The sequence below is a fragment of the Belonocnema kinseyi genome, chromosome 1, assembly GCF_010883055.1.
Source record: "Belonocnema kinseyi isolate 2016_QV_RU_SX_M_011 chromosome 1, B_treatae_v1, whole genome shotgun sequence".
Lineage (NCBI taxonomy): Eukaryota > Metazoa > Arthropoda > Insecta > Hymenoptera > Cynipidae > Belonocnema > Belonocnema kinseyi.
Window position 1 is genome coordinate 131619930 of NC_046657.1, and position 21191 is coordinate 131641120.

The window sequence follows — 21191 nt, forward strand, 5'->3', positions numbered from 1 at the left end:
GTTGATTACCAATAAGAATTGAACGATCCGTGATTTGAGACAAATTAAATCGAAAATAATGTGACATCTAGGGATGGTAGGAGTAAGCGTGAAAAGTAATGACAAAGTTATACTTTAAGTTGGTATTTCAAGTACTTTAGAAGATTCATCTTTGGATGTTCTTGTCTTATTCGCATCCTTACTTACTCAACAAAAAGTTGACTGTGGGAATATTTTTCATTTCCTTTGACAACGAAACTGTAAATGTCACTGTAAACAAATATAAATGCAACTATAAACTTAATATCTCCTTCATCGGACAATAAAAAATTAGGATTTGGAAACAAGTTTCAATGATAATGAAAAACTTACCAATTTTTATTAGTATGGTATAGCAATTGATTTGAAAATTATTCGTTAGTACAAATCTACACATTACAACATTCTAAGCCAATCATTAAAAAGTTATCCGCTTTCATTTTTATTCCCAAAATTAGATTAATAAACTTCCCCCACTGATCACGAACGATTTTTATATTTCACAATGAAGAAATACAACAACAAAATCAGATCTCACAAATACCACTTAGTCGTATTTGTTAATACCCCGTAATAATTTATTCTTTTTATATTTGCGAGCATGGAGCAACAGAGCGCTAAACAAATGCTCTAATTGTTTAAAAAATGGGTTTACGAAAAAACGTACATATAGATTTTTTCGAGAGGAATGCATTCGTGCACTTGGTTTTTCGATCTTATGCATACTTTGTTTATAAGAATTGCAGGAAAACAACAAATGGCGTAATTATTTAAAAAATTGTTTTAACAAAAAAAACAAAAAATGCACGACAAAATATTTCCGAGAAGAATCCAGAGGTGTTTTTACTTTTTTGATGTGACTCTTAGTTTTTTAAAAATTAATTACACAACTTTGAAATCCATATCTACAGACAGGGAGCAACAGAGCGCTGAACAACAAATGCTCTAATTCTTTTAAAAATGTATTTACGAAAGAAAAAGAAAATGCGCATCTAGATTTTTTTGAGAGGAATGCATTAGTGTACTTGGTTTTTCGATCCGATGCATTCTTTGTTTATAACAATTGCAGAAAGTTAACAAATGGCGTAATTGTTTAAAAAATTGTTTAAACAAAAATACAAAAAATGCACACCGAGATATTTGCGAGCATAATCCAGAGGTGTTTTTACTTTTTTGATGTAACTCTTAGTTTTTTAAAAATTACACAACTTTGAAATCCATATCTGTGGCAAACTAACGTCGTCAAAATTGGCGTCCGAATATATCGACAATTCGTTATACTAGAAGCACTCTTCTAGAAATTATCCTTCTAGAAAGCTACTTTAACATTTATTCTCTAGTAAACTATTTGAATTTTTAAACTAAAAATATAATTTTTTAAACAAAAACAATGACTTTTTAGAAAAACATTTACATTTTCATTGAAAAGAACTAAATTAAAAAAAAAAATAACAAAAATTTTTACCAAAAAAGTCAATTTCCAACTAAACATATAATAGTGGACTATCCAACCAAAATAGAATTAGCTTAAGAAAATAGATACAAATCATTAAATAAGAATTATGTATAAATTTTTCTATGAAAATTTAAATGCTCAATTAAATTACACATATCTTGCCAACAATAAACACTTTTAATATAGATGTGGAGTACGAACTGCTGTTGTAAAACGAATTGAAAATAGCTTTTTCCACAAATTTATCAGGTGTGGCGTTTCACCTGAAATGGACTTTTGTGTAAAACATTCGTGGAAATTAAAAAAAAAAATATTATGATAAATAATGTGATGGCGTATTTTAGGTTCATCTAACAAATAAAAATAATTATTTAATCAATTGTTGTGCAATTCAATTTGATGCAGTATTAATTTTTTTAAGAGTACCGCATCTCTGCCGAAATAACCCTAGAACGTAGCGACTTTTCAGCTCCAGCGATTTTAAATTTTTGACTATTATGTATTTTCGACCTACCCTACTATGCTCAATAGGCCGGATCTGGAATTCAATGATCATGTTCGGCCACGCCGACAATCAAAGAATTGTTTTCTGCATGAAAATGGCGAATTGAGACATTCGTTAATAGAAGTTTTTTGTTTGAAAATTATTATCCAAATTTGAATCTAAGGTCTAATGGTCAGTTTTACAACATATCTTAATTTATTGCCGTTTAATTTCAAATCATAAACGCCATTTTAAATTCAGAAGTAAGAAATCCAAGCTCTTATTTGTAAAACAGTTTAAATATATAATATAAAGAACAGTTGAAGAAAAATTTGTTCCTACGAGAAAGCGACCGGTAGAGCAGAAAAAGAAGCAGGTAAAAATTTATGTGCACAAATTGTTTACAATAATTTAGTTAAATATTAATAGGATAATTGCCATTCCATGATTTAAGTTTCAATAATTTCAGTCGATAGGGAGTTTATTTCAGCATTTTTTGTCAGACTGGCAATCTACAAAGCTGAAATTGCTAATTCCTCCATTTTATTTGTTTACATATGGCAGCACTGAGATAAAAAATAAAACACTCATTGACCATTACTTTTTCGGAATTTAATGCCAAACGTTTCCTTGAAACAAACATCAAATTAGATTAAGAAATACGTATTAACAATTTATTACTGGGATTTTATATTTATAGAATGTAAATAATTGTTCAAATTATGCTATTTCGCATCAACTAACTTAAATTTCATCATTTGGAATGCGTAAGCGTTCGAGGATCATAAATTTTATATTTTGATCGATTCAAAGTTAAATTTTCGTACCAAAATATATTTTAAGAATATATTTAAAGAAGTATTCATCAAAAGATTAGAAAATGTTTCAAAATACTACTCACCGCGAGGACACTTTAGGCTGTAGCAATCAAATGATGACCTTGAACCATAAGTCACGTATTTGCCATCTTGCAATACACAAATTGGGTGAATACGATGGGGCTATAAAAAAGTGGTAACTTATTGACAAATCTGATATCTTGAATCTCACTGCAGATTACGATGGATCTATGAAAAGTAATTTTTTGCGAGGAGATTCTTTTGGAGCAGAAATGTTACTCTTAGAGAAGACATGTTGCAGATGTTTTTGGACAGTTTCAAAATTTCGAGGGGATACTCACAATAAAATCTGAAAATCTTAAATCTGTGAATGCGGGAATTTGTATTAAAATATCCTAGAGATTGTGAAGATTTAGTTGATACTGTCAGGAATTCCCTAATATTTGACACTGCTCTCGATCGAAACTCACTTGGAATTCTGCAGACTCGGCTAAACTCGGCGGTTTTCAGATTCAGTCGGATGTTCGTTCAACGCATATGAGCGATATGTCATCCAAGAGGACTCTTAAGATTTCCTGCGCTAGAATTCGTATTTGAATTTCATATATCGATTGCACTAGAAGTTAAGAGTTCTAAAATAGTACATTTAGATACGAGATGCTAAATGCGCGATTTGCTCACTGCAAGTGTAAAGACGAATTCGAAGGCGAGACGAAGCTGAGTCAAAGGATGAGTACTCTGTCCTCACATGGGCAATAATTACCTGTCCATTTGCCTCACGCATAGAATATTCATTTTCTTTATCGAGGGGCTATTCGCTCAGATGTCAAAACTGAAATCAGTGAATTTAAAGAGTGAACTCAGTGTGTTCAAAAGTGAACTCACTTGCACTCACTGAGGAGACAGGAAGATACGTCGCCATGGAAACCCATATGTCGCCTTCTTTTCCATGTACAGAAGGGAGACGCACGATGAGTTCCTCGCTGAGTTCAAAACCAATTATAGGGAATTCGCGCATCGCCTTCGCGCAACATGTGGAATAGACTATTTATGATAAGTGTAAACGGTGGGAAAATGAGTGTTTCGCATTGCAGTGTAAAGAAAATAGTTTTTTCCTTAATTTTTAGGGAAAATAATAATTTTCCAATCAAGAGAAGACAGTATCAAATGATGTTTACTTACGGCGCATCGAGCTTTACATGTCATCCAGGTCAAAGGATTCTGCAGGAAATATAATTTTAATTAGAAGAAGTGCTATTTATTAAAGTAACAGCAGTTTCACAATTTTAAAAAATGAACTTTACGAAAACCACAAGTGACTTTTGATTTAGTAACATGAAGCACGCTCAGCAAGTTTTATCAGACAAGATATCCGCCGAGTGCTTTGCGTACATGATTCCTATTACATGATGTCCCTTGTACTTGCAATTTTTTCAGGTATTTTTACGGTACCGACAGAAAGTTTGGGTACATTTCCTTTGACCGTTTGAAAATTCATACTTTAATGCAAAGACAAAAATCTGTGCAGAAACTTGATTCAGAACTTTTTAAGAAGAATCATTTGGAAAACTAGAAAATTTTGCGTCGGATCAGTCTACGTTGAAATGATTAAAATGCATGAGTCATAAGGTGCAACTAAGATTCAATTAGATGTGCAATGCAATGTAAAGGAATCTGAAGTTGCACCTTTTGAAACAATAAAGTTTAAAGGAAAACCTCGGCCTTCAGGTTTTCAGAAATTAAATTGTAAAAATCCGATAGGGTTTATATAAGGCTAAAAAACCCGCAGGAGTAATGAAACATACCATATATGGGGAATAGGACAAAGAAGGTTAAAAAATTTGGAAAAGGCGAATGGGACTATTTGATACGCTGGTATGTCCGATATTAGGGTATGGAACTGATATATGGGAATGAAATGAAGGGAAAGAGATCGTGAGTTTAGGAAAAAGGTATATAATGTGGATGTTAGGAGTAGGCTGGATGACGTTGGGATATAGGGTGAGAGAAGAAGCGCAAAGGGATACCATTAAGTACTAGAAGGAGAAAGAGGGGACCGAAATTTTATCTCATGTAATATAATGAATGTTATGAGATGAGAAAAAAACAAGGAGTACCAAAGTATTTCGAAAATGGGTGAAGAAAGAAGAGATGAACAAGAACTGCAGATTTGCGTTAGGAAATAAGGTGAGGAAAGGGATGTATTGGGAAGAGAAGGAGAAGAGAAAGTGCAGAATCTTTAAATGAGATAAGAAAACATGGGGGCATGTATGGTAAGGATGTAGGACATGAATATAAGAAAAAGAAAGTTGGCAACAGAATGTGGTAAAAACTAAAGGGTAGATGGATTAGAGAAAGAGTTAATAAAGGGGTTGAAGGGGGCTAGAGAAGCGAATGGGAAAGAATGCATGTGAAAATAAAGCAAAATGGCAAAATTAAAGGTACAAAATAAGTGAAAGAAAAAGGAAACGAAAGTAGCTCAGGATTAGAAGCGTGAAGACTTATAAGTAATAGTTCTGCAATAGGATAAGTAGATTAAGATGCGGTTAAATTATCGCTCTCGCTCTCTCTCTCTCTCTCCCTCTCTCGCTTTCGATCGCTCATAAATTCGTCCGCTAAGGTACCAAAGTGCGTTGTTAAAAAATATATAAATAAGGATCTAAATATAAAAGTGTATGTAAATAATTTAAAATAAGTGTAAATAGCAAGGATAAGCTCTTACATAATATGTAGGAGGAAGTATTGTAAGGAATAAATGTCATGTAAACCCTTAGGGGACACATTATGAATGAAGAAGAGCAAATATTTTATAAGAATACTTAACAATTACATAATATTTAATCCTGCTCTTGATTTAGATTTAAAGAGTAGGATTTACTTTTGATCTTTCGATTTTTATAATTTTTTAGAAAGACTGTCCATGGCCAGAGAATACATAATGCCGTCCTTACCCGAGGCCGCCAAAAGATCAGGAGTTGAGTGTATGAATTTTTAAACAGAATTTTAAGGCATCGCAAGGCACTATGCGTATAGATCTGTATATTACTCCGTAATTTTTCTAAATTCCAGAGATTTAAATCACTCTTTTCTTATCATTAATAATTAAATATTTGAAGTTTAATCAGGATTTTTTACGCAGCCTAATGTCACAAGTCGACTTATACTAAAAACTGAACTTTCACCAAAGTATTGCTTACCATCTTTTTTCCCAGAGTCTCCTAAATGTGGAGGATAAAAATATTTTGTATTATATATCAGTGAGTAAAAATAATAATAAAATTATACAAATTTGGTAATAAAAACGTTCAATTAAATACTTGATCAAATGGAACAAACATCTGTTTGATTTACTTGCACTATTTTCGGTAAAAAGGTGTGCACAAAAACAAAGGAACATAAATTAAAAAGGTTTTTAATATAGTTTTATTCATAAACCCTTGAATCCTAAACAATGTACTTATCCGTCGCTTTCATTTCAAACAATTTTTACTTTAAACAATGTGAAATTACCGAGCCCGCAGAAAATACGACGAAATAATTGCCACGAAAAGCGACAGATGCAAATTTACCGAAAAACATCTAGTTACTCTAATTGCGAAACTCACCCTAGAAATTTCAAGATTCTAGCTCAACATTCTTTTTATCGTCATTTAAATGATTTAATTCGGTAACAAATCTTTTACGTTTTAAAAATAATCGCGTCTGTATCCATCAGTTTTAATTAATTTATTTTTACAACTATTTGTTAGAACGTCTGATTCTTCTAGATTATTACATTATAATAATAGAAGGTATTACAAATTTCACTATTTTATCTCCGTTTTTGTCAGATATCCACGTTTTTGACGCTATAAACCCTAAAAACGAGTTTTTACTTAAAGTCTATCTGTCTCTGCGAGTGTATATGTGCCTGTGTGTCCGTATTCTCGGAGTGTCCTAAATTAAAGGTTAAAGTCGTTAGTCCACCATTTGAGGCAAAAATTAAAAATTCTAGATAATTTTCAAAATATTTGTTTTTTAGGTTTTTGACATCAGATTGGTGATTAGCGACCGTGGAAACCTCTTTTAGCAATTTTAAGGAAAATCCAAAATTTATTGAGCAAAATCTTCTGCTACATTGGACCGCTACGTCCGATTTGGCCCTGATCGGGTTTCCCTATCTGGCCCTGATCGAAAGAACTCTGTGGCATAAGGCAAGTAAGGCACGGGTTCGGAGGCACCGAGCACTCACTAGTCAGTAGACCTCAGAAGCTGCGCGAGGAAAATGAAACTAAGTAATTACACTCTGTGGCTGATTAAAAGCTGATCTCAAATAAATTAATAATCAATTAAATTATCTAAGGTGAAATTAGTATATTTACAATTAGATGAGTCAAATACACCAAACTCTCAGTTTCAGTCACCCCGTTCTCAACCTTCCTAGAACTGCTGGCTCCCACAGTTTCTCAGGAAAGCAGGTCGAGAGCGGTGAGACATTACACATATATGTAGATATATAATCCAATTTTGAAACGAGTCAGGTGGCCCTCAGTGTTCACGTTTCTATCCCTTCGAAGTCAGTCCAAGGCCATTTGAAGGCAACACCCGACATTTGACTGAAAGCGAGAGTTTGGTGTTTTATTATATGTTAAAATTTATCTAGTACTTTTGTTTTCAATTATTATTTGACATCTTAAGGTTTTTCAAATTAATGTAGAATTAGAATTATATAACCTATTGACCAAAAATGGAGTAGAATATGCGGAAAATGGTAATATTTTTAGATTCTGAGAATAGAATATTCGATACAATCGAATGTTCAGTTAAAACTTTGCTTCTGTATGAAAAATAAATTCATTACAAAAATAGATAAATGACAACTTTTCATAACATAAATTTCGAAATCAAGTACAGTAGGACCTGTCGCATCGGGACTCGTCGCATCGAAATCCTCGAAGGGATGTAGTCCCCACTAGTAAACTTCCCCACTGTCCGTGATATGTAGGCGCACGCGCGTAAAAACGCAGCAGACTCCACGAGATGGAAGTCAGTGATGTATGCATGAAAATTGACCAGCGTGTAATGGTCGGTGAAATGTTAGGGCCTTGTACATTTTGAGATACGCCACTAGCAGGAACTGTAGCTAAGATTTGTTTCTGCGACCTGCCTGATCGAAAGTGGAGACCCGGTCCGTCCCGATTCGACGAGTCCTACTGTAGTAAAATTAAAATACTAATTGAGCAGCGCTACCAACGAGAGCTATTTACTTAAATGCGCATGCATCGCATTTGGCATCTAGTTTCTTGCTATTCGCGCGCAGTTTGAAAAGTTAAAAATTATTCATTTTCTTCTTTATTATAAGTAATGGAATTTGCACCTATAAAAATGTTCATTAGATCAAAATCAATGAATCCTAATAAAAATAATTGTATTCTGTCAATAATATATTCAATAATCAGAAATATTTTATTCCAAATTTTTGATCATTTGTCAATTTTTTGTTGTTTATATTGCTTCTTAGCTTACTTTAAAAAAATACAACAATCCTAATGAATGATAGCTGAATTTTTTTATGGAAGGATTATCTACAACTACCGTTTCTAAGTTTTCAAGAAATATGCAACTGAAAAAAACTGAAATTGTTAGGTAAAATATTTCTGGTATTAACAATTTTTTTCCTAAAAAAAAAACCTTTTCCTCGCAACTTACACCATCTACAAAAATCTTCCCTTTCTCAAAAGTATAATTAAGTTTGGCTCTCTGAAACCTCTTCTTTACATGCCGGTACTACTTTAAGTTTAACCTAAAATACCTTTATTAGAAAATCAAAATATTGAGGTGATTTTTTCAAGGAGAGAAGCATTCGTTAGTTTCGATTTCACTTCAATTAAATCGTCATTCGTGAAACTCATAAGTAGATTATAATGAGACTGATAATGTTTCCCGATCGGGAGTCCCGACCTGGCCACTGTCTGAGCTTGTATTTCGGCCGCAATCTGACCCCGACCAGGATTCCCGATCTGACATGGTATGGCTCCGATCGAGGCCAAATCGTAACTTTTGCACGGCACATAGGAAGATATACAGTTTATTCTAGAATTTATTTCACTACACAACAGCTTTCATTAGCTTAATTATTTCTTGATTTGCTAGTTATGTATGTTAAGAACTTCTCGATTAAGTATTTATGAAATTGACGACAGCTTTCATTATCTACATTATTAATTGTTTTTTAATAAACGATTCATTGAATTGATGGCAGCTATTTGGAGTTAATTAATTGGGATCTTAATTTATATAATATATTAAAACTCGCATTTTCGTCTTCAAGAATATAGACTGCGGGCCCTAACTCGGCTTCGCGGGACCCACCAGAGAACCCGCATTCAGCCAGCTAACCCACATAACCCGAAGAACCCACATTTCACATGACAACATGCAAAAGCGCAATTAATTCACAATAAACTTAAAAACTTGAAAACGTCTGCCCTCGATCTCCATGTTTTCCTGCAAAAACCCAAAAGATTGATACTCAAAAATGCATAAAAGCCCTTATATTAAATTACCATCATATCAAAATTGAAAGGTAAAATTTGACCCTGACATACACACTTACACAGAGGGCAAGTCAAATAAATGTTTTTAAAAATATGTACCGTCATCCCAATCGATTAAAATTCATTTAATTGCTGTTTAACCAATAATTATTTTTAAGTTTGTAATTTTGGTTGGACTGCGGCTTAAAGGCGAATATATTGTGGGCTTTTGGGTCGAGTGTGGTTTGTTGGGTTGATTTAGGGTCGACGCTTTAACCCGTAAATCTGACAAACCGTAAACCGGACCCGGACCAAAAAAACATGATCAGTCCGCGCGGTTCGGGTTATTATTTTTCACTCGCTTCTACCTGATAAAATTGTACTAATTGGTCCCGTGAAAGGCTGACATGTGCCCTTAATTTAATTTTATTTATATTAGAAAAAGACAATAATTTAGGTAGAATTGTTTCGGTTATATTTAATTCACACCTTCTTAACGGGTTGTTCAAGAGAAAGAAATATTTAAATCAGACAAATCTTATCTTTGATATAGGGTCAAATAAATGTTTGTCGAATTGAAAAAAAATTATAAATGTTTTTTTGTGTTAAGCAAAACTTACCAACGCATGGACAAAGGCGGCCGAGAACAAAGCTGCGACGGCTTTAAAAATTAAAAGTAAGCACACTTATTTATTAATTCTAAATGAGTTTGATACAAAAATATGTTCCAATTGTTTGCACCAGTTCTTCACTTGGTGTGATTTTTTTTACAATAATAATGAAATTACCAAAAGATAAGTAAAGCAAAGTTGAAAAAAGTTATACTGCTCTGTTTTCATACATCATTTCGACGAAGTCGTGTAAAAAAACTAACATTGAACCGGTATGTAAGAAATTAAACAATTTTTGTAAATGGCTTTTGCTTTAGTTTTTTCTGGACTCCCAGAGTACAGAATAAAAAACTAATTTTTGAAACTCTTTTACCAAGTGAGAAACCAATGTAAGAAGAGGTATTTGTAATAAGTAAAATTCAAATCTAAATTTTAGATAGACTTACGGTAAGATTAATTCTAGTGAGACTTTAAAATCATCATCATAAAGTTCAAAACTAAAATGAATTGTATTATTTGAACGTAATATACACGGAAATGTGCCAGGCAGCAGTATTGTGAAAGATTTTATGCCGTATTTCGAATGTTTGGCGGTATATTTGCTTCAGAATAAAGATAAGATGGTGCAAAATAAATAAATATATAGAATCGTCGCATTATTAATTCGTGACGCTATAGAAGCCATTTGAACATTATCAAAGTAATTAAATAAGAGTTTAATCATGAAAGTAATTTCAAGCATATCTTGTATTAATCTTACTTATTTCAAATAATGCCACATTAACTAACATTCAATATATGTTGTAAAAGTAGTTATTTTAGAATACGGAATTCATAAACATTAATTCTTGAATAAAATCTCCTTCCAGCAGGAACTTTTTTTCATGGAAAATTACTTACTTATTAATAAAATGAATGTATCTTTCCTCCTCATTTCGAAAAGTGAATATTAATACAATTTTTTTCCAATTAAGATTGTTTTGCAGAAAAACCCGTAAACTAACGATTGCTGGCAAGAAACCAAACACCTGGAGAATAATGATGATAGTTGTTACAATTGCTTCGTACAGGTAACTTTCCGTAGCGTGTTGAGTAAATTATCAAGATTCAGCGCAAATAAAATTTGCAGGTTTCGTAATGTGTAATTTATCACTTGAAGATATAAAAGATTGAGGAAAAAATACAAATATTATATTAGTTTTAAAATTAATTTTTGAAAATAAACTGAATTTACGAAATTACCTTGATTTTATTTATGTAACTGTACTATTAATAAATATTTTTCTTATTTTAATTTTACATTAATATTAAAGATAGGATCTTTACGGGTGTACACAACGTACAATAAGTCTCAAACGTCGCCTATCTTTAACATGATTAATAAACTTGACAAAAATATATCTATTATTAATTTCTGCAAATTTCTAATAAGGCTTTAAAGCGGACTTTAGAAAAAAATAATGTAGGTTAATTTTTTTTTAACATTATAGAAGTTTACAGTTTTAGTTTTTCATTTTGCTTGAGGGAAAAGTTGAATTATTAGTTAATCCTTATGATCACGGTCTTATTTTTTTCTTGGCAGGATGCTTCCCGATTTCATTTTGATTTTTTTTGTAATTAATTCCGAAATAAGACAGTTATTATTGTCATGTACAATGGTAATTTAACTTTTTTTAAACTACCAAAATAGAATGATATAAAATGGTTTAAAGAATAAAATGAGGCCTTAATCATTGGGATTAAGTAGGAAGAGAAGGAGTGAGAGCAAGTTTTTCCCCTCTATCCCCGCCATATTTAAGCGTCAGACAAGCGCAAATGCGCGATGCCCTCAACTCAAACTGCGCATGCGTTTTGTAACCCTCTGTGCGTTCTGACACATTACCCCCGAAATATAAACGTCGCAGGAGTGGGATCCCCTTTTACGCTCGTAGCTATGGAGTACCTGATTTCCATTGTTTTCGTTTCTTTAAAGTTTAAGTTTAGTTGTAATGTGACATACCCATGTTTATTTTCGAGGTAATACTCCGAATCCGGCTATCATCTGAGGTCATCAGTTAGATGCGCAAATTCGAAGCACTGTCCTGGTGTGTTATGTAAGTTTATGCGTGCGTACATCACTCGAAATATAATAACAACCACCAAACGTGAGGCCCTTGTAGAGGCTTCAAGCGCAAGGAGATCGCTGACACATTTCGGAGGGGATCTACAACTTGAGGAGTGTTTCAGACCACTTGAACTTCGGTTCAAGTTTTTAAAAAAATTTCGTTGGTACCGGCTCAGGGACCTTGACCATTGGGATTGATTGAGAATTTTTTATTTTCCCTTAAAAGAAAGCGAAAAATAAAGCTTTAAATAACTGCTGCTAAATATGGAAATTTCATCTGAGTACATGTTTTAAAATTATATTTTCTTTGGGAATAGATCTTATCCTTCGCTCCGCTGAGAATCGAACCACTGGTCTGCAATTATTTAGGTTCAATATAAACCAAGTTATAATGAGGCTGCATCATTATCTGCGTTTTAACAAACAACCACATCTACTTGATCGATTGTTACCAACACAGATGAAAATGAGGAAGCAGAAGAAGTAACTCATACTATAAGGCTAATGTGCACATTGTTATACATTGGAACAAATATACACGTGTTCCGATGGGACACACTCTTTGTTGTTTGTTGTGTTTATGTAAATTTTGTGTTGTTTAATTACATAAAAAGTTGTATTTCACGAAAGTGTCGGTGGCATGTTCCATACAGCATTGTAACTTTATTTCAACTCAGTAATTGTTTCTTGTTTGTGCACTTTTGTTATTACGTAACTATAACGTTCGTCTTTCCCGTAGAACTATAAGTGCGTCTTGGGAGTACAGTGTAATTATATCCAGAGGAGGATCTGAATTTCTCGCTTGTGTTAAATGTGGCAATCTGGAACATTTACCCTTTGATAATTTCGGAATTTCGAAAAAAACGGTTTAAAAACTCAAAAAAGGTCAAATGGACTATGTTCGCAAGTTATTTTATTAATTTCCTCCTAGTAACATCTCTACGGTAGTTTTTGGCAATCCAAGTGGAAGCCCTGAGACCATTACTGTACAGGATGTTGATAGTGGAGGTATTGTACTCCATACTCTCTCCTCTGTGACTGCCTCGAAGAATACTGACACCCTACAATTGAGACACGCTGAACTATTGCGCAGACTAGTTTCTAACGGCCAAAGCGAAGCGCTTGCGCAGTCACGTGAGATTCTGGCAATATTCAACAAGTTTTAAACAAGACAATTACAATTTAATGACCAACTGAATTCCACCCTTTCGAAAATTAAGAAGCAACTTATTAACAACACCAGGCATATCGACTCGTTAGAATCCAGCTCCAAAGGGCGAAAGACGAAAATTGAACTTGTCAAGGAGGCAGCGAAAGATTTGAAAGCCGAAGTGGGGACTCTCGAGTATGCACTTTAAGTAAACGAACAAGCGGCTCTGCATGCGGCGCTGAAAATTCATGGTCTCCCCATAAAGCCGAACGAAGACTTCATAGCCTGCATGGAATCTGTCGCCAGGGCTCTCGATAAATATATTTGTAAGGATGCCGTTGTAAAACTGTATCGAATCATAAAAACGTCTTCAATGACTACTCCCCCCCCCACCCCATGATCATTACAGCTAAATTCGGTAGACAAGATCTACGGGATAAACTTATTTCACGACGTGAGGTTAACAGAGGCTTCTAAACCTTGAATATGAGGTGGGCTGAAAAGCGAAAAGCGCTTTATTACCCTTCTTGAGACATTATCATTGCTGAATAGAAAAATGTATTCTATAACTCGGTCTCTGCAGAGAAAAAAGATCCCCTTCTTTTTGTGAAAAATCTACGCAAACCCAACGAGGTAGGGCCTTTTTGGAGAGGCGTGTCTGCAAGAACGCAGCGGTTCATCAGCGCGTCCTGACAGTGGCCTAATTTGGCTACCGGCAAGCTTTCGATTCAACGTCTCATAGACTTATCATCTACATGCTGAAAAGGTCGATGGTTAATTCACACATAGTGCGATGCATAGAGAGATTTACACCCCTTTAGATAACTATATTCACTATCTGATATAGAAAATATCGAGTAACAACGAACAAAGTCACTTTTCATAGGGGCGAATTTCAGGGCGACACCATAAATCCTCTGTTTTCTTTTTTATCAAACTTTTTCCTTTATCTCTTACGCAACGAAATTCTTCTGGATAACTCTCTGGCGACACTAATCTTCGTGAGCACAACATCACTTATGTATTCCAAATGGACGATCAAATGATCGATGCTTCTGGTGATAACAAACTTCAGAGTACTGTAAATATCGTCAAGCAGTATACAGGAGAGAATGATATGGACCTGGTCATACCTCAAATCCGCATTCAGGACGTAACCTCAGTGAAGGAGTATCTCTAAAGCAGATTGAAGCATCTTGTTCCGAAGACTTTGTCTATAATCTTTTGGCGTTGAACAAGGTATCTGCGGCTAACATGCTTGCCATTCCGGTTCTACTTTAGTCGTTTAAAGTTGTTCAATAGACGAAAAACGAACTTAAGGCCCTCGGGATCGCCACACGTAAGATCATGCATATGCGTAAGATGTTGCATATGAATTCTTCTGTTCCGCAATTATGCATTTCATGCCGTAAAGGCGGACTCGGTCTTCTGAATCTCCAGTGTCTTCATACTCAAATTGTTCTCAGTACAGCTTTCAATTTTGCAAATGGCAGAGATCCTTCCTAAAATGGCCAAGAACCACGAGTTGACTGGCAAAGGAACGTTTCTATACAAAGCCGTAGAGGATGTGGTCGAGACCCTTTGCCTGCATTTTAAGACTTGCATGCATCGCGTCATAGCATTATTTATTTTAAAGAAGAAAATCAAACAATTTAAATTTAACTTTACAAATCTTCCTTGTGAGCAAAGAATTGTTTTTAATAAATTCACTTTTATTATTTTCTGTATAAAATTTGTTTTTACATTTACTCATTTCAAATAAGCGCGCCAACATTTTTCTTGCACCATCTTCCCTATTCCTTTATACAACCCTACACAGCTGCTTGGTGGTGGGAGAGACCTACAGTTCAAGGTGAGTTCCGAAGCACCAAAAGCAACAGCTTAAGGTACGTAGACAAAACCTTTTTCTCTAGAGGTACCGGTCCAATGACTTTCCGGAGATGAACAACTCCCTTGCTAAGTTAGAGTTCACCACATGAGCCGCCGAGGCTCTTCCAGAGCGCGAGGCGGGAATCGAACCCACCAGCCGACGGAGTGGATTCCAAGCGGCTTTAACGTTGCATTTGCTGTTGATTGAACTCAAACATATTTTTAATAAGTTTAACCTGCTTTTTGATATTTCAAACATGCGTAGCGATTAAAGTGCATAAGAGAGAACATGATGGAAAGTGAATTGAGTTTATTGTTTTGATTTTTTAACGTCACATTTGATGCTTCCAAAGGATTAAGAATAAAGATGTGACTGGACGCCCATCTATCAATGTATTGCCACCGTGTCTTTTAAAACTGAAAACGTGCTAAGATTTTCAGCATTTATTGCTGATTCAGAAAGTAACGGGTTGTAGGATATTGGTTTCTGAATTCACTATAATGTTTGAAATCTTACAACTCAGTGCATTACAGTGACACCTCGCCATAAATAATAAAAAATTCTTTTAGAATTATATGTATTTCATATAAATTTCTAGGTTTTATAGGTTCAATATAATCATATAATTTCCAGTCTCTTCTTAGAGATAGATAGAAGTAAACAGGAAAAATATAAAAAATATAGAAAATGCAGGATAATCGAATCGACCCCTTAAGACGGCCAGGTCGAATTGCCGAAGGCATCAAATTGGCTATCGCAGATGATCAAATCGGCGCTCTATGATGTGTGATTCGACCCTTTTTAATGAAAAATTCCTCCGTTTGTGATGATCAGTTCGTCTATATATGACACTATGTTTGAATCGACCTTCCAAAATCATTAAGTCGACAAGCCGATGTCGTCGATTTAAACTTATTGTTTAAACCTTTTAGAGATAGTCGCTTTAGCCATCTTCAAGGGCTGTCCTATATTTGACCCTCCAATAAGGTCTGTCCGCACATCTAGATGGACAAACTGACCCTTCTTTTTTTCTGTTTAATATCTAAGAAAATTTTTAATAACTGAACATAAAAAAAAAACATGTCAATTTTGCTCTTTCTTATCAAATTCAAACTTAAACGAAAGTTACATTTTATAGTGAAAATTTTTTTAAGCTTTAAAAATAAAGTTCCCTCCTCCCTATTGCGACGTCGCGCTGTTGGATCATTATTTATTTCAGAAAAGTTAGTACATATTTCTATTTATATTATTGAATAAAGCAACTTTCTAGCGTAGCCATTCTTTATTTCCCACATTTTTGTATTTTTGGCCAATCCTAGTTCATAGGTATATTGTATAGTGTAGTGCTCAGCACTCTGAACTTAAGGTTTCGACAAGTAGAATTCGACTTTTGGTATCTGTGAATTTTAATTTTTCACAAAAACTTCCTTATAAAACATTGCAACACATATTATCACACGTTGTAACGTTATCTTGCGTTACAGAAATAAACTTCTCAAATAATTTATTGTGTAATTCCAACCGAAATTCTTAACAGAATTTTATTAGTGATTGCAGGTGAAAAGGAAATATTTGGTGATTCACGTGTATGTCAAAGTGCAAAAATTTGCGATAGATAGACACAATGGAGATGGATGGCACCCTCTTATATGCGAAGAAAATAAAAATCAGTAACTATCAGTAATCGCGGTAGAAAGAGGGAATTCTTTAATTCTTACAGGAAAAATGTATGGTGAGCTAAATATTATATCAAAATAATAACTTAGATCACCAGCCTTATTAATTTGGAGTGTTGTTCAAATAAGATACGTAGTGTGTCAGGTAATAAAAGGAAATTAAGTAAATTCAAGTTTAATAAATACTTAATGGGCAGAAATGGGATCCCCAATCTCACCTTTAATAGCCAATATCGTTATGGAACATCTAGAAACTAAAATTATCAACGAAGCAAACTTCAACCAGAATTTCGGTTCCGTTACGCTGATGACACCTTTGTCATCTGGCGCCATGGATTAGGCTTTCCTTCCTCCCGGATTAAAAAAAAAATAATTGATTGGCCAATCAAGTTCGATCAGTCCCCACAGTGGAGCGCTCTAGCCAATCACAGGCATCGTAAAATGTATACATAACAACAACATAGCCTGATACTTCAGTTTCAGGTCAGCCCTGAAGAAGTGAACTGCAATGTTCACGAAACGTCGGTAAAATTCGTAGTTTTTTACAAGATCGAAACCCTAACTATCTCTTTTGATTAAAGTGAATCATCGTCAAAGCATTAAATCTAATATTAAATTGAATACATTAAACGATTTAAGCCTTTTTGCTTTCACTTTCAGGCTTCGACTGCCGTCGTTTTCAAATCGCGTCGCTTACGCCCTTTTGCGGTTAATAGCCAAAGTCCCAATAATAAAAGGACATTTTTAATTTCTTTGATTCGATGCTTAACAATTTGAACCTTATAATTTTTTTTGTCATTACAATCAACGAATTACAGTTCGAATCATTCTCGCCTCTTCCTCAAGTACCTTTCTTCTTTGATTAGTTCGACTTGAAAAACTTACAAGTCGATAAAAATTAGATTAATTATATTATATTGAGATTAAATCTGTTATACGCACAGTATTATGATTCGATAAAAATGTTCTTTCTAAGATACGTCAATTCAAGAGAAAACATTTGTTTCAACTGTTTTCGATAATGGGTGACTGGCGCATTGACGAAACATTTAATCCTTGACAACGATAATGTATTAACTTTTTATTCTAACTAACTGTTACTTTTAAGATTTTTATCCGACTTTGGATGGAAAACCATTTTACATTTTAGTTTCATATTTTTTGGATTGTATTAATGGTGCGAAAAATTGTATTTTAGGTTCTGCTGAGACGTAACAAACTAAAACTTCGTGAGATTGGGTGTCTGTAGGCTAAGGGAGTTTCTTTGATTTCAGAGCGGTTCATTTCAAAAACTTGGCCGCTATACATGTTTATTTTCGCACGTCTTGTGTGGATAATATTAATTGTATACATTCCACGAAGAACTCTGTTATTATTCTCTAATATTGCAAGGACATCACCAGTGTCCGTTGTTAACACATATCGACATTCGGTTGGCATTGGCGCAAATGTATTACGTCCTACTTTCAATCGAATTGGTTTATTTTGAGGAAAAGTGTACTTGTGAATTTGAAATTGCCGATGGGGATTCGTGTTAGGAATAAGCCTTATGAGCCTAAGTTTTAAAGGTCTATTTCCAGTGAGAGAATTCGTCCAGGTCGGTTCTTGTTCAGCAGAAGGAGACCTGGACCTGGCACGAAGAAGAGGCGCGGAAGAAGATGGTAACGTGCCAGGAATAGGCTCTCTGTCCGAAGAATGAGGAGATGAACTACGACGAACACCCGGATAAGGTGCACCATGAGGAAAACAGTCGAACTGCGAACTTAATTCTAAAAAAAAAACAGAAGATTAAATTTTCTTAAAAGGTTGTCCATATTCTTGCGTAACGTTTTTAAGGTGATGGGAGGAATTAAAAGAAATGTGTACAAGGGCATGTGGAAGCATTTCGCCTAAACGTATTTTCTCCGCAGGCACTGTAAACAATATGACTTATGTGGTATATCTGGACCTGGGCTGTAAAAGAATTCAGCGGACCTTCACCTCACCCTGGCAAGTTCTAGGGTTACGGATTTAGTTACTGAAGTCAAAAGTCTTGAACTAACTGTAACTAACATATCGCACCACTCTCAAGAAAACATTTCTGAATCGAGGCTCCGGCTCATTTCTGAGTTTTGAGTTTTCGTGAGTCCGCGAGCCATTTGAAACAGGTAGTATGGAAAGAAAGATCACCGAAATTTTTGAAATGTATATTATGAAGAATGATCCTCTGAATCTGACGGTATAGGGTGATTTTTCGAATTCATAGTTGTTCTCGACATATTTTTAATGGATTATACGGACAAAATTGTTTTCTGCGAATTTCTTTAAAATTAGGACTGTAGATTTATTAGAGCGTTATCTAAAGTTTGGTCTAGTTGGAAAAGGGCTGACCATTTTTAGCATAGCGCCTGAACGGTTCTGACAATTTTTTTAAAAACTGAGACACGGTAGAAGGACGCAATACAGAGATTCTGTAAAAGTTTCAGAATTTGTATCTATTTCGTTTATGGAGCAGAGCCCTGAAAGTATAAAAGAACAGAGTGTTGACATGGTGTTGAAGCGTATTCAATTGTTCTTCGCATGGATAGCTCTTTTTCTGAATTCATCCGTATAATTCCTTAATGAAACATTTGTTACAAATTATGATATATCTCCTAAAATTATTGAAATTGAAACAAAGTTTTTTTGAAAATATTAGGTGTGTGAAAGTAAACAACTCTTGTATATGGAAATTTTTTTCAGTCATGCATAACAATCGGTTCATGATCCAGAAGAAAAAAACATGGCAATTCCAGAAATAAGAGAAGGGAGTAAGAATCCTCAAAAAAGATTCGGAGGGACAATAACAAATTCAGGATGAATGCTGTAGATTTCAGAACAATTCAAGTTATATTAAAAATAATCCAAATAAATTGGGAACAATTTTTAAAAATTAAAAAAAAAACACGAGAAAACTTCTTTGAATTTAATAGTTGCAAAAGTAGCTTTAAAAAATAACAAGAAAATTCAAAGAATTTATTTAAAGCCTAAGGATTCAAGGTGATATTAATAGACTTCTGGATCCATTAAATAAATTTTTTAAACCATACTGATTTGTGACACAAGAAATGATTAGTGACATACAAAATAATTTAAGTTAAATTTACAGGAATTCAAATTAATTTGAACTCATTTTAGAATCGCAAAAAATTGGATTGATTGCAATAAATTTTCAGTGAATTTAGAGAAATTCCAAAAAATATGAAGAATTGAATGAGGTACATAAAAATTCAAGCTGGATTTAAAGAGCAATCAAGTCGATTGAAAAAAAAAATGAAAAAAAAATGGAAAGACTAACTGCACTGGGTAGAATTAAGTGAATTTAGAAAAATTCAAAAGAATTGAAAAGGATGTAGAATAAATTAATAAAAATTCAGGGCACATTCCAAATTATTTTGAAATTTTTTTGAAAATGCTTTGCAGTCTTTTAAAATACCTTAAACTATTTCATCCTTGAAAGCCTTCAAACTACTGAAATCAATCAAAAATGCATTACTTGTATTCTAAAACGATCTAAATTATTAAAAATCCTTCAAACGGCTTCAAAACTTTTAAAGCTCCTTAAAATTCCAAGAAATTTGAAAAGAATACGTTAAAATATTTCAAATCATTTTATTAATTGATGCTCGGGATTAATTAAATTAAAACTTGAAAAAATAGAGTAAATTATAGTAAATGTAGAGAGTTAAGTAAATAAAAAAATGATTTGAATTCATAAAATTCAAGAGAATTCCAAAGATTTTACAGTAAATTAAAAAGAATTCTAGGTGAACTCCAAATCACTTCAATTTTTTTAAGCCCTACAAAATACCTCACTTTTCATAAACCAATTCTTCAAAATCCACTGGAATATCATATATATTTTAATATGATCTATTATTTGAAAACCTTATACGTCTTGTAAAATCATTGAATATCTTTAATAATCCTAGAAAATTCTTTATTATAAAATATTTCAAAAGCTTTCAAATCACTGCAAATTTTCAAAATTAATTAAAGAAACTCCTTGGAATCTTTTAAAATTTATAAAAATACTTCAAATCAAAAGCTCCTGAAAATTCCTGAGAAGTTTTAAAAATTCCTTTAAATTATTGAAATACAATAAAATTTCCGGGATTCTTTATAAATACCCTGAAATATATCAAAGAATTCAAGATACTTAAAATATATGTATGTACCTGCAATTATTAGCGATTAACCTAAGCATTATTTTACTAAATGAAAAACGACTAAGGCTATTTTTAAGATCACCCTAATGTAAAATATATTGTCGATTTTTGACGTGAACTTTGTTAAACGACTAGGGTTTCAACTGATGATCAGCTCGTTCAGTCGATGAATGAGAGCCAAGTTTGATCCAAATTAATTCAATTTGAAAATTTCAAAGAGCATATTTAACTTTTTTTTAATTTGCGATTTGGTAACCACCTTATTGTGTAAATAATCTATT